This window comes from Choristoneura fumiferana, chromosome 3 (assembly GCF_025370935.1).
Source record: "Choristoneura fumiferana chromosome 3, NRCan_CFum_1, whole genome shotgun sequence".
Lineage (NCBI taxonomy): Eukaryota > Metazoa > Arthropoda > Insecta > Lepidoptera > Tortricidae > Choristoneura > Choristoneura fumiferana.
Genome location: NC_133474.1, coordinates 4,595,785 through 4,609,138, shown reverse-complemented (window position 1 = coordinate 4,609,138; position 13,354 = coordinate 4,595,785). Strand labels below are relative to the sequence as shown.

Here is a 13,354-nt window from a genome sequence, read left to right as displayed (position 1 = left end):
TCTTGTACTGGCCTTGTTGCTGCGTAATGTTTATCGTATTAACGTATATTAACTACACTTTGATTTAACTCTTTATCACGTCGTTGACTTATCTGTTTTCCACTAGATCCTATAATATTGTAAACTATTATTTCCCGCGAATTTGTATGCGAATAGGGGTTTACCGCTATCCGCGGGAACTATGTAATTCCCCCAACGCAAAAAGGAATATATGAACTTGGCGCCAATCTCTATCTGTTTGTGTGTGGCATCGTAGCTCTCAAACGAATGGACCGATTTAATGCGGTTTTTACGTGAAAAACGAGTTTCATTGTGGTGATTTTTAGCTATATTGATAAAAAATGTTCAGCAGCTTTTGAGATATTGAACTTTGAAATGACAACGTCGGGTTTTTCAACTTTACTAATTTAGTCAAGTTATCCAGAAAAAAAAAACATGTCTTTTGCTAGACTTTAAGCAACCCCCATATCAAATTTAATCGGCTCAGAATTTAATGCATGATTTGACTGACTAACAAATTTTTGAAAAAAGAAAAGAAAAAAAGAAGAAAAACATTATTCGTGAAAATTACACAAAAAAAAACAGAAGAAAACTATAATAACGTACTTTAGAACCCTGAGAATCCTGTAGCAAGGACTGTCTGCCGACGTCATCAAAATTTTTTTTGTAAGTGTGGCAAATCCCTGACAGCAACAGGTTCTACTGAGTGTCACCAAACAAACTTGTCAAGGTATAGTTAGGATTGTTTGTACTCGCTTTACTCTATTATTTAGAAAAAGAAAGTAAACATTTATTCGTGAAAACATTAAAAAAAATATGTGTGTGCATGTCACAAAATGGTCTCAGATCAGCATGACGTTAAGAATCGTTTAAAAATATGTTATTTTATCCTAAATTCTTATTTTATTTTCACTTTAAACAATATATATACAATAAAATCATCTACATAAAAGCTACTTAAATGTAATTAGTAAATATTTTCATTTTCATTTAAATTAATTATAAATAAATGTTACAATCAATGTCCAATAATGCATGACTCAAAAGCCCAGCGGTGTTATTTAGAGATTTTATCCCTATCCGTGGAAATATCGTCGGAATATAAGGGATAAAAAGTATTCTATGTTATAAACTATCTTTTGCCAAATTTCATCCAAATCCGTCCAGCAGTTTCAGCGTGAAGAAGTAACAGTCAACTCACTCACTCACTTACAAACTTTCACATTATATAATATTAGTAGGTAGATTACAATCAATATAAAAACAATTTTTTCTTTAATTGCGTCAAATGGAGTGTTTGTTGATAATTTTCTGTATAGCAACATTGCATGTTTTATTAAATTCATAACGACTGTAACGTTCTTACAATTTAAACCATAATAACCAGCAAAAAACTACAGTCCTCTTTTAATGAAGACCGCATCCCGAAGAAACTAGAAGACACAAGTTTAACAATCTACACAGCTAAAACTAATGCCTGCGAACGCGCTGATCTTCCTTTGGAGCATCTGGTTATCATACATTAAAATAAATACATTTCCACAAATAAAAAGATTGCAAAAGAAAAGACAAAAACACTAAACATTATAAAATTATGAGGTTACTGTTACGTCAGTAAAAGACAAGATACCAAGCAAAACTGTTTATTGACATAAAATGTACAACTACCGACGCAGTTAGAAGTCTACCCACAACACTTCCTCCCTATTAACAAGAAACATACCTATAAAAATATTTATAAACTTACTTATACAATAAACATAAGTTTTCATTAAACATTTCATTTTTAATACAAGCTTTTTGTTTTTGCTGACTGTACCTACCCTTCGTTGATTGTACATACATTGCCCTCCAACTTATATATATGTATGCCAAATTTCAAGTCAATTCGTCCAGTGGAAGTGGATTAAATTGAACTATCCCGCTTTGACCCAAACAAAAAATAACAATAACAAACAGGGCAAGTTAACTGAAAGCTTGTGATATGAGACACAGTGATTTACATTAACTAAACAATAAACAACAAAAACTTAATCGTAAACCAGAGATTATTTGCGGAGTGTTTTTATAACAGCTAATCCTAATGCGAATATCATTTACTTATTTTTATGCAGCTTTTGTAAACAACGCAAAGCAGCCTGACGGCGCAGGCGACCGTCGCTCGGCTGCGGGGACGCGGGTGCCGCCTCGGCGACTGCAGACTCGTGCTTCGGGCTCTCGACGCGTGATTGCTGGTCTGGTTCTTCTTCCGCGAGCTGCCACTCCTCAGTCGGATTCTCATCACGAATCACATCCTCAGGCTCAGATTGAATGCCTTGTTCGGATGCGGGCCCCCTCCCCTTTGTACTTTACTAAGCGAGAATCGCGATCTCCGATCCTTTTCTTTCACTATTTGATCGATGTGTCGTTTGTGTACCTGGCCATCGCTCGCTCTCACCGAATATGAAACAGGACTTTGGCGATTTATAACCACCCCTTCAGTCCATTTCCTATTGCCTTTAGAATAGTCTCTAAAGAGAACAGGGTCTCCAGCCGACAGGTCACGAAGGGGGGCCCGCCACGTGCCTCGCCGACGAGCTGGCGCTCGCGCACGCGCTCCGCGCGTCGGGGCGCAGCAGGTCGAGGCGCCCGCGCAGCCGCCGCCCCAGCAGCGCGACCGCGGGCTCCAGCCCGGTGGTGCTGTGCTCGGTGTTGCGATAGGCGAATAAAAACCTGCTCAACGCTGTTTCTTCGTCTTCTCCCTCGACGGTCGCCTTCTTTAACGCTCGTTTAACAGAACGGACCGCGTTCTCTCCGGCCCGTTACTCGCCGGATGATACGGTGCTATAAGCGTGTGCTTTATCCCATTTTGTTTTAAATAATCCTCTAACGCGACCGAAGTGAACGGTGGCCCGTTATCGGATATTATTCTTTTTGGTAGGCCGAAACGCGCAAACATTCTCCTGAAGCTGTTTATAACCGACGACGCGGACGTGCTGTTGACCTTTTCTGCTTCAATCCATTTAGAATGGGCATCAATTACTACCAAATAATACTTGTTGTTAAATGGTCCCAGAAAGTCCACGTTCAAGCGGGACCATGGCTCAGCCGGCCACGGCCACGAGTGCAGCGGCGCGGGCGGCGGCGCGGGCCGCACCGCGCGGCACGCCGCACACTCCGCAGCCGTGCGCTCGATGTCCGCGTCTAGACTGTCCCACCAAACATAATTGCGAGCGATCTGTTTCATCTTAACGATGCCTGGATGTCCATCGTGAATTTCTTTTAAAATTACAGTTTGTAAAGATTCAGGTACTATAATTTTATAACCCCATAACAAACAACCTTGATCGATGTGTATGCTGTCTTTACGACGGAAGTAACTTTTATTTATTTCCTCGACCCTTTTTGGCCAACCGAACATGACATAGCCATATATTTTGCTCAAAGTGGAGTCCTTCTCCGTTTCAGTTTTTATATCATTAAAACTAACAGGAAAACTCCCTGAAGAAAATTCAAGTAGCCGCCGATCCCGTCCTCGCTCACACTTCGACTGGGCGTCGAAGTCAATGGGAGTCTGGACAACGCGTCTGCTTGCACGTTCTCGGTCGACCTCACGAACTCAATACTGAAATCGTAAGCCGCTAAAATCACAGCGTATCGTTGCAATCTACTCGCAGCCGTGACAGGGATGCCCTTGTTTTTACCAAATATATAACTTAGCGGCTTATGATCACTACGAAGTATAAAACGTCTGCCGTACAGAAATTGATGGTGCTTCGTTACACCAAAAACAATGGCTAAGGCTTCCTTGTCTAGCTGTGAATAATTGCGCTCGGCCGCGCTGAGCGTGCGCGAGCGCAGCTGACGGGCCGCTCGCCGCGCGCGCCGCGCTGCGTCAGCACGGCGCCCAGCCCGTACGCGCTGCTGTCCACCGACAGGATCAGCGGTAGCGCGGGGTCGTAGTGCGCTAGCACCGGCGCGCTGCTCAACACGTGCTTTATTTTATTAAACGACGCATCGCATTCTTTGTCCCATAACCACGTGGCGTCTTTTTTTAACAAGTTATACAAGGGTTTTAGTATGTCGCTCATATTAGGACAGAATTTTGAATAAAAATTTACTAAACCCATGAAACTTTTAAGCTGAGTTACGTTAACGGGTCGAGGTGCTGCAACAATTGCGTTTACCTTTTTAGCGTCTGTATGTAAACCGTCCTTATCGATGACGTAGCCCAAATATGTGACGCTGTCTTTGAAAAACTTGCATTTATTAAAATTGATACGAAGCCCGTTGCTTTCGAGTCTTTTCAGTACAGCTCTCAAGTTTGCCAAGTGCGTCGCCCTATCTTTACCCGTGACGCAGATGTCGTCCGCGAACACCGCGGTCGCGGTCGACGTAAACCACTCAATGTTTCTTCCATAATTTTCTGGAAGTTCTCAGGTATACATTTAATACCGAAGGGAACACGACGATAAACAAAAGTCCCCACGTGAGTCGATATAGCCGTCATCGCCTGAGAGTCGTCCGCTAACATACACTGTTGGAACGCATTGGACAAGTCCAACTTAGTGTACTGCTCGCCGCCCCCTAGTGTTGCGAAAATTTCCTCTATTCGTGGCAGAGGGTAGTGGAAATCTTTAAGCATGGGATTGATTGTAATCTTGTAGTCTCCGCAAATGCGGATATCTCCATTAGACTTAATGACCGGCACAATCGGAGTCCCGTAGTCGGAGCGCTCCACCTTGTACAGCACGCCCTCTCGCTGCAGCCGCGCCAGCTCCCGCTCCACGCGCTCGCGCATCGCCAGCGGCAGCGCGCGCGCCTTCACGAAAACCGGTTTGTCGTCGTTTAAATGCAAGCGAATACATGATTTAAATGTACCTAAACCCTCCGCAAATACCTCAGGAAATTCATTTTTTAAAGAGTTCGCTACCGAGTCGCTTTCTGTTAAACTGTGGCATTCCACTATGGCTAACTTTAATTTTTTTATCCATGTGCGACCCATAAGCGGGGGCCCTCCGTGTTCGATTACATATAATTTGAGAAAAGCGGAATGACGTCCGCAAGTGACATCCACTTCAATAAACCCCAGCGTCTCGATAGTGTCCCCCGTGTAAGATTTTAATATTAGAACATTTTCATTGATGGGCAAATGAGTGAAATATTTCTGATAGAAAACTTTGAAATAGCAGATATTTTACTTCCTGTATCAATTTCAAATTTACAAAAAATATTATTCACAGACAGATTGGCATAATAAGGCCCGTCATTACCTCCGCTAGTGACCAAATATAAAAATGGCTGTCGTCATTCTCTGATTCACTACTATTATTTAAAAAGTACTGACCTTTAGACGACCTTTTCTCAGAAACAAATCTGTTCTCACTTTTACCTAAACACATCACTTTTAAATGTCCCTTAATACCGCACACATCACACGTGAAATTTTTAACCGACACTTATTAGCCGCATGAGTAGACTTCCCACAGCGAGCGCACGGAGCGCGCGCTCCGTTGCCGCCGCCGCCGCCGCCGCCGCCGCTGCCGCCAGCCGGGCCGGCGCCGGCGCCGCCAAGGGCGCGCCCGCGCGCGCCGCGGCCGCCGCCGCTCACCCGATGTAGCCCATCGTCCACCGTGCTGCGAGCCGCAGGCGCGGCGCCCGCCGTGCTCGCGTGTCGCTCCGCTGCCTCCAGCGCGCTAGCCAACTCCACGGCCCTTTTATAGTCTATATTTTTCTCGGCAAACAACCTTGAACGCATCTCCTCGCTATTTATCCCGAGACGAACTGATCTCGTAGATTTTCTTCGAGTTTGTCCTTGAAATTGCAAGTTTTAGCCAAATGTTTTAATACTTGTAGGTAGGAACGAATGCTTTCTCCTTGCTGCTGTTTCCTTTGTCGAAAAATGTGTCTCTCGGCTATCTCTGACCTTTCTGGCTCAAATGATTCTTGAGCAAAGTTACTAAATTGTCGAATTGTTTTTCTTCCGGGTGTTCGGGTGAACATAAATCACAAAGTAGATTGTAACACTCGCCACCGACTAAGGTTAACAACGTGGCCACTTTGAGTTCGTCACCGATACCATTTAGCGTAATAAACTGTTCGACGCGACGTACATAACTGTCCCAATTTTGCGATTCCACTACAAACGGTTCTATTTTACCGATTGGCATTGTTAGGAATTGAATGTATAACGTAGGTAATTATTAATATTAAAATTGAGTATCGACTGCGCCAATGTTACGTCAGTAAAAGACAAGATACCAAGCAAAACTGTTTATTGACATAAAATGTACAACTACCGACGCAGTTATAAGTCTACCACAACAGTTACAAGATGCATAAGCTTACACCCCTATATACTCTTTTGTGTATAGTTTTATCTTCTTTTGTCTCACTGACGTTTGGACTCATGTTTAACATATTTTAGCACGCTCCGTGAGCATGAATGTAAAGCAACGTCGCTCACACTGACACCTGTCAGCGGGTGATGTAAAAATATACGCGCGTGACGTCACGATCGGAATGGTATTATCGCGGGGAGATTAACGGGACCAGTGCGGAATGTTCCTTTTTATACGACTTACGCCAGTAAGAGGTTAATTTACTGTACCTGGGAGTTCAGCGGCTGTTCTATTACTGGCCTTGGCCTAGGTATAACGCAGGAGCAGAGGGGGTGCTAAGAATAAGAAAGAACCCAACTATCTGCTGAAGTACAGCGGACACTTAGAAGACTCATCGTACTTCTTTAAATTTTATTGTTTGTTTCACGTTTTTTTTAGAAGAATTATCATGACCGACGGCTTTTTATTTTCTAAGTGATCGACTCATAAATCCAAATAATAGGGCCCCAACTGTTGATCTCGCTATGTTCCGTATTAGGATTTAATATTTGAACCGGACTTTTTCATTTTTCCTCTTACAAGCTTTTATTTAGTTTCACGTGTCCCGTTGTCTGTCTGTCTGTCTGTCTGTAATCAAATGTTGTAAGTTAAATTCGACCTACTTCCAGTAGTTGGATTGATTTGAAATTTGGTATACTTATGTAAATTGCGTGACAATACAATAATTTGGTATCTAGTGACATCCTGGTAGTCCGGCCAGGATCGTCACCACAGGACGGAACTCTTCAATGGTTACTGGCATTGACATGAAATTTGGTATGCAAATGTAGTTTGGGTGACAGTACAAGTACAGCCAACAAAAAGTACAGTCAGCGCAAAAAAACTTGTATTAAAAATGAAATTTTTATCAAAAACTTATTTGAAGTTTTTTACTCAGTCTGGTTGCTTGTTTTTTATTTTATTTGAACTGGCTTATGAGCGGTTTAATTTTATGTATTTCGTATTATGTGTGCTAGAGGCAGCATTTAGGTAGGTATAGTATAGACAATCATTTTGCTTGTGAAAATTTTTATAGAACGAAAAACATGATGAAATCTGTAGGTACAGTCAGCATCAAAAGTAGCGGATCACTTTTTTACTCTGTCGTTTTAACACATTTGTCAAATTCATATAGTGTTAAGTACGTTGCTATAAAACGACAAAGTAAAAAAGTATGCAGCTACTTTTGATGCGGACCGTACCAAAAGATACCTTTTGGGTTTCACTATGTTTTTTAGGGTTCCGTACCCGATGAGTGCTAACGAAGCCCTATTACTGAGACTCCGCTGTCTGTCCATCCATCCGTCTGTCACAGGGCTCTATCTCTTGACTCGTAATAGTTAGACACTTGGAATTTACACAGATTATGTATTACTGCGGCCGCAATTACAAGAAATACTAAAAACAGAACAAAATAATATATTAATAATATATATTATTAATGAGCAGGTAAATTTAGTTTCATCTCCCTTGCTACGGCTTGGATCTAATTTCAGCAATGGTAGTTAATAAACATGCCTTGACAGTAAATAAATAAAAAATCAAGGTAGTTTTGAAGGACGGTTAAAAAAATTTATTAATAATTTGTGGGTAGTTTTGTTTTGTTTCATAAAACGTATGTGGGTACTTGGGAGTTACAGTGACAAGTTAAAACGGTGGTTGTGGTTCGTTAGTCTAACAACTGGTAGCATGGTGTACGGTTGTGTCACTCTGAAGATGAGCTCTGTTTGAGTTCGAAACGCGTCAGTGTAGTGTGGTGGTGGTGATAGATGGGTTTGTGTGATTTGTGTGTGTTCTTACAGTGTGGAGGTGGAGGAACTGCATGAACACGCATATTTTGCATAAGCTTAGCTATCGTAAGGTTCGCGGGTGAGCAAGGAAATTATTTAGTTCATTGATATGGACCTCCGCAAAGTAACGCCTGATTCAATAAATTATTTAGAACAAAATAAATATTTAAGGGCGCTCCTATACCACAAACTTGATTTTTTTGCCGTTTTTTTGCTAATGTCTAATGTTGTATAGATAATGGTACGGGACCTTTTGTGCGCAAGTCCGACTCGCACTTGACCGATTTTTTTTTATATGATAGGGGGCAAACGAGCAGGTCACCCGATGGAAAGTAATATGCAAGAACAGATACGACAAACTTAGTAAAAAAACATACTACGGTTAATAAATTCTCTTCCATCTATTTGCAAACCTAATTTACAGGAAAGACGGCCATCCCAACGTTTTTAGCCTCATATTACTACCCTCTTACAAACGCTAGACTATGGCATTCGAACTTCATATCACATGGCCCGTTATACGTGACCATGGCAATACCGGCGTAAAACCTCGGCAGTGACGCACCACACAATATGAATGAAAACGGGCGAAGTTCGGTAAAAAAACTCACCAGCGATTAGAGTTGAGATGCGTAGAATCAAATGCGTATCAAGTCCTCCGCGTACGCACACAAAAATATTAGATCCAAAGACTAGTACGCTAATCAATAGGTAAAATATATATTTTCGTAAGAAAGCGTATTGGAAATAAAGGCGTTTTAACGTCATAAATTAAGTTTAGAAACTTATATAGGTACCTATCTACGAGTATTGTGTTTAAGCTTATGGTGATTAAAAACTTCCTTTCATATTTACTTCATACAAGATTGTCTGTTTGTTTCAACAGTAATAAAGTGATAAAATTTTAGCTATTCTTCAATGTCTCTTGTTAATGTAGCCGGCCGGCGTATTTAGAAGTCGAAGTGCGAGACTTGAGAATTTTGCGTTAACGTCTCATGTCACCGTATTTCTAAATACTCATACGCTAAAAGTCACCCGGGCGGGAAAGCATCCTTTGGCATCCATGACAATACCTATTCCAATAAATAAAAGAAAAGAAAAATAAAAATATACATAGACAATTGTTAAGTCATTAAAATTAATTAATTCAAGATCACGGCTTTAAATGAAAAAAAAAATCAACGACAGGTTAGTCGCTATAAACCTGTTTTGATATCAAACATACTTTTCATCACACTTGCTCGTAAACAGTGTCGTAACATGCAGGCTACCTTGGTTGTAACTCCCCATATAAAACCCTCGACCTTTTGTTCTTGTTATGAAACCCAAGGTCGGTAAATGAGTCATTGCGCGTACTGATACTGCTGCGCACGCTGCTGCTGCACGACCAGCAGCGGGACGGCGGGGAGCTTTGTATATTTGTAAAAATAATAGTTTTTCTTTTTCATGTTGCATTTTATATGTCGCACGGGCGGTACTAAAATTACAAACATTGACTCATTAAAGCTCTGTCTTCGACTTCGGGCTTCTAATAGACCCTCGTGTTCTTAATCCCTTATTTACCGCCCTTAAATAAATAATAAATATCAAGGGACAATTCACACCAATTGACCTAGTCCCAAAGTAAGCTTAGCAAAGCTTGTGTTATGGGTACTAAGCAACGGATAAATATAATTATATAGATAGATACATACTTAAATACATATTAAACACCCAAGACCCGAGAACAAACATTCGTATTTTTCATACAAATATCTGCCCCGACACGGGAATCGAACCCGGGACCTCAAGCTTCGTAGTCAGGTTCTCTAACCACTAGGCCATCTGGTCGTCTAAAACTAACAACCTTAAGGCATAATGTACTATTATTAAGTTAATACAAAATGTGTAAGTCAAACAAACATTGACGTAAACAGAATTGAATTGACTAACCGCTCGATAAGATTCGAAAAAAATGTACCTAAGCGGCATGTTTATTTTTCGAACTTGGCTCGCACTACCGTGTTTCTGGGTCCGTGACGTCTGTGCATAGCGTTAACATAATAGACTTATGTTTGTAAATAGAAACACGACCGGCTTGCTGGAACTGAACATGTGTTTTGAAAATAAAATGCGGTATAACTCGACGGTCATTTGTTTTTAAAATCGATGCGTTTTTAGGATATTGTTGGATCTATATGTCTTTTTAAATTATGTTGTAAGATTTATGTCTAGTTTTGTCCATGACTTTGTCGCTACACGTGGTAATTACGCAATTTTCCAGGATAAAAAGTAACCTGTTTTAATTCGAGATATGGACTTATCTGTGTGCTCAATTTTATCCAAATACATTCAGCTGTTTTTTTTTTCGAATTTATTTATACATTATTAGAATTCATTTGTTTTTTTTTTAAGCCAAAGATTTTAAATATCTTAGGGAAATAAAACGAGAATATGTCAATTTTTGCAAGGCAGGCAACGCACCAGCTATACCAATGGTACTATACTGTAGTTTTTGTATACTGTAGTTTTTAAGTATTTTATTTGTAATTATTTTATGTTGAAAAAATGACTTTTTGCCAAGTTTCTTGCGGCGCATTCTTTTTTTTTTTTATGGTATAGGGGGAAAACGAGCAGGCGGATCGCCTGATGGTAAGCGATTACCGTCGCCCATGGACACCTGCAACGCCAGAAGAGTCACAAGTGCGTTGCCGGCCTTTAAGTAGGAGTACGCTCTTTTCTTGAAAACTGAAGGTCATATCGGTCCGGGAATACCGCAGGCGATAGTTCATTCCAGAGTTTGCTGTGTGAGGCAGGAAATTTCTGGAAAAACGCACAGTAGAGGACCGCCAACGTCTAAATGGTGAGGATGGAAGTGTTGTCGCGTAGGTCGGTGACGAAAGGCATGCGGCAGGGATCAACCCGAATAACTCCTCGGAGCACTCCCCGTTGTACATGCGATAGAGGATGCACAGTGAAGCTACATCTCTACGCAGCGTCAAAGAGTCAAGTCGATCAGAAACTCGCTGGCAGCCGACAATGTCTTCTTGGCAATGATGGTCTTTCCGAAAGCGCTGGTAGTTTAAAAAATGACGTGTAAAAGTGCCCATTGCGGCCTATTTACTGAATAAATGATTTGAATTTTGAATTTGAATTTGATGAGTGGCGGTGATCACTTAATAGCAGGTTGAACTTGATGCCCATTTCTCGAAATGATTTTTAAATATCTCTTAAGATCTTGGCCAACTCAGCCTTGCAAGTTTATTTTGGTGGACATGATTGTGTAATGTTTACAAATGTTTTTTTTTTGTTACAGGTTCGTGTTTCTGCTGTTTTTTGTGTAAGTTACCAGTTAGCAAGTATGACACGAGAATGTTTGTGGGTATTTTAGCTCAGCCGGCCTCAGACATGGCGTTAATGCTTTTGCAGGTTGGCTGATGTGACAAGATGTTAGTTATCGTGAATTGCGAGATGTTCATATTTTGTTTTCTTGTTATTTAATGTTTTGCCCTATGGGCTACTGTGACAAATTTGTACCATGTCCGTTTCAAAAAAAAAAAGTTACCAGTGGTTTATTTGCAGTTCGAAACAGGAGTGTTGTTAGTTTAAGCGTATCATCTAACCTATGTTTTAGTTAGACTGAAACATTATAGTAATTTATGCCACTGTTACATAATGAGAAGCGTTAAAATACGAGTGAAGTTTTATGAAATAAGCCGACAGTAAGTTGCTTTGTGTTCGAGATTTGAATGTAATCTAAAATCAACTTCGATGTTCTTATTATGTAATAATAACATTTTCAGAAATAATACATAAATTTGTTGATGTTAAACAAAACAGTTTACCTTTATGCTAATTATATTCGTAATTTCCGGTGTTTGAACAAATTATACAGAGTAAGTAAATACATTATATGCGTGTAATAAAATGGCCAATTAACACCATTTTAGCAAGTCGCAAATAAGGCAAAGCTTGCAGACCTGTACCTACCTCAAGCATCGATTATATTCTCTAACCATTAAGACTAGTTTACCGTAAAATTAAAAAAATTCAATTAAGCTCCGTGCGTAAAAAGTAAATTGTGAAGATTGGGAAGCTCTGAAATGCAAAGAACAGACAACGTACAAAAATGTCAAAAAAATATTCTGTATTAAATATATTGACCCGGATAACTCACGTCTTAAATCGAGTTTAGCGCGACATATCATTCCCTTCAGCGAACGGAAAGTAAAAGCCAAAAATAAAGTGGCTCTGCGGAATGACAGGTCGCCAATCCGTGCCCAATTTGCAACAGGCTAATAATAACATTGTTTCCGCTATCTGACGACAGCCGGGGGCTTTCGGACCCTAACGCATAACGTGTGTAATTTCATACAGGCGATATAATCTTCACATGCAAACGAATCTCGAAATTACTCCAAGGGCGAACGCACAATTGCGTCGCGTACGCTGCATAGGGATATACGTGGTGAGGTCTTGGAGATTACGTTTCGTTCTTGTTTTTAGGGTTCTGTACATTTAAAGGAAAAAACGGAATCCTGTAGGATCGCTTTGTTGTCCGTTCGTCTGTTTAGACTTTTTCACAAGAACGCATGGTTTAGAAGGTCTCTATTATTAATATATAATTCTTAAGTCTACCTCTTGAAGCAGTTTTTTTTTGTTTGATAATCTATTGAATCAGGCGTTACAATACAATACAATGACTTGTATTGTACACCAGAAATAGTAAGCGATACAGAAACAGGACACAGAAATTACAAGATAAGCTATTGCATATTGGCCGCCTTATAGCTTTAGAGCGATCTCTTAACCTTACTTTACACAACCTACTTTACGTTACTTTGAGCGCTACTTTGCGCAGTTCTATAAACAATTTCTTTGCTCATCCGCGACCTTGCGATAGCTTTGAACCCTGGTTTTAAGCTTTCGAACTCACAGAGTTCGAAACTCGTCAACGTAGTGTGGTGGTGGTGATAGTTGTGTTTGTATGTGTGTGTGTCTTACAATGTGTAGACGGAGGAGCGGCGTTAACAACGCAATTGCTGCATAGATATAGCTATCCTAATGCGCGGGTGAGGAAAGTAATTGTTCAATAGTTCGGTGTTATTTCGTTTGAAAAAAATCGTCGCAAAAGACAAGGGTTTTTATTTTATTTTTGTTGCGTCCCAAAATAGTCATAAAGTCTCTAAACGAGCCTAATAAGGCCTCCATAGCCAACTGGCCCCT

The 13,354-nt window shown here is 40.4% G+C and overlaps 1 protein-coding gene across 1 annotated transcript in view; it reads left to right on the top strand.

The window, feature by feature from the left end:
• Positions 1-13,354, top strand: part of LOC141426402 (pseudouridylate synthase RPUSD2-like) — a 469,933-nt gene that overhangs the window by 209,310 nt on the left and 247,269 nt on the right. The window contains exon 3 of the mRNA XM_074085286.1: positions 11,445-11,468. The gene's annotated coding sequence lies outside the window, so the exon portion shown is untranslated. The remainder of the gene's footprint in view (positions 1-11,444; positions 11,469-13,354) is intronic.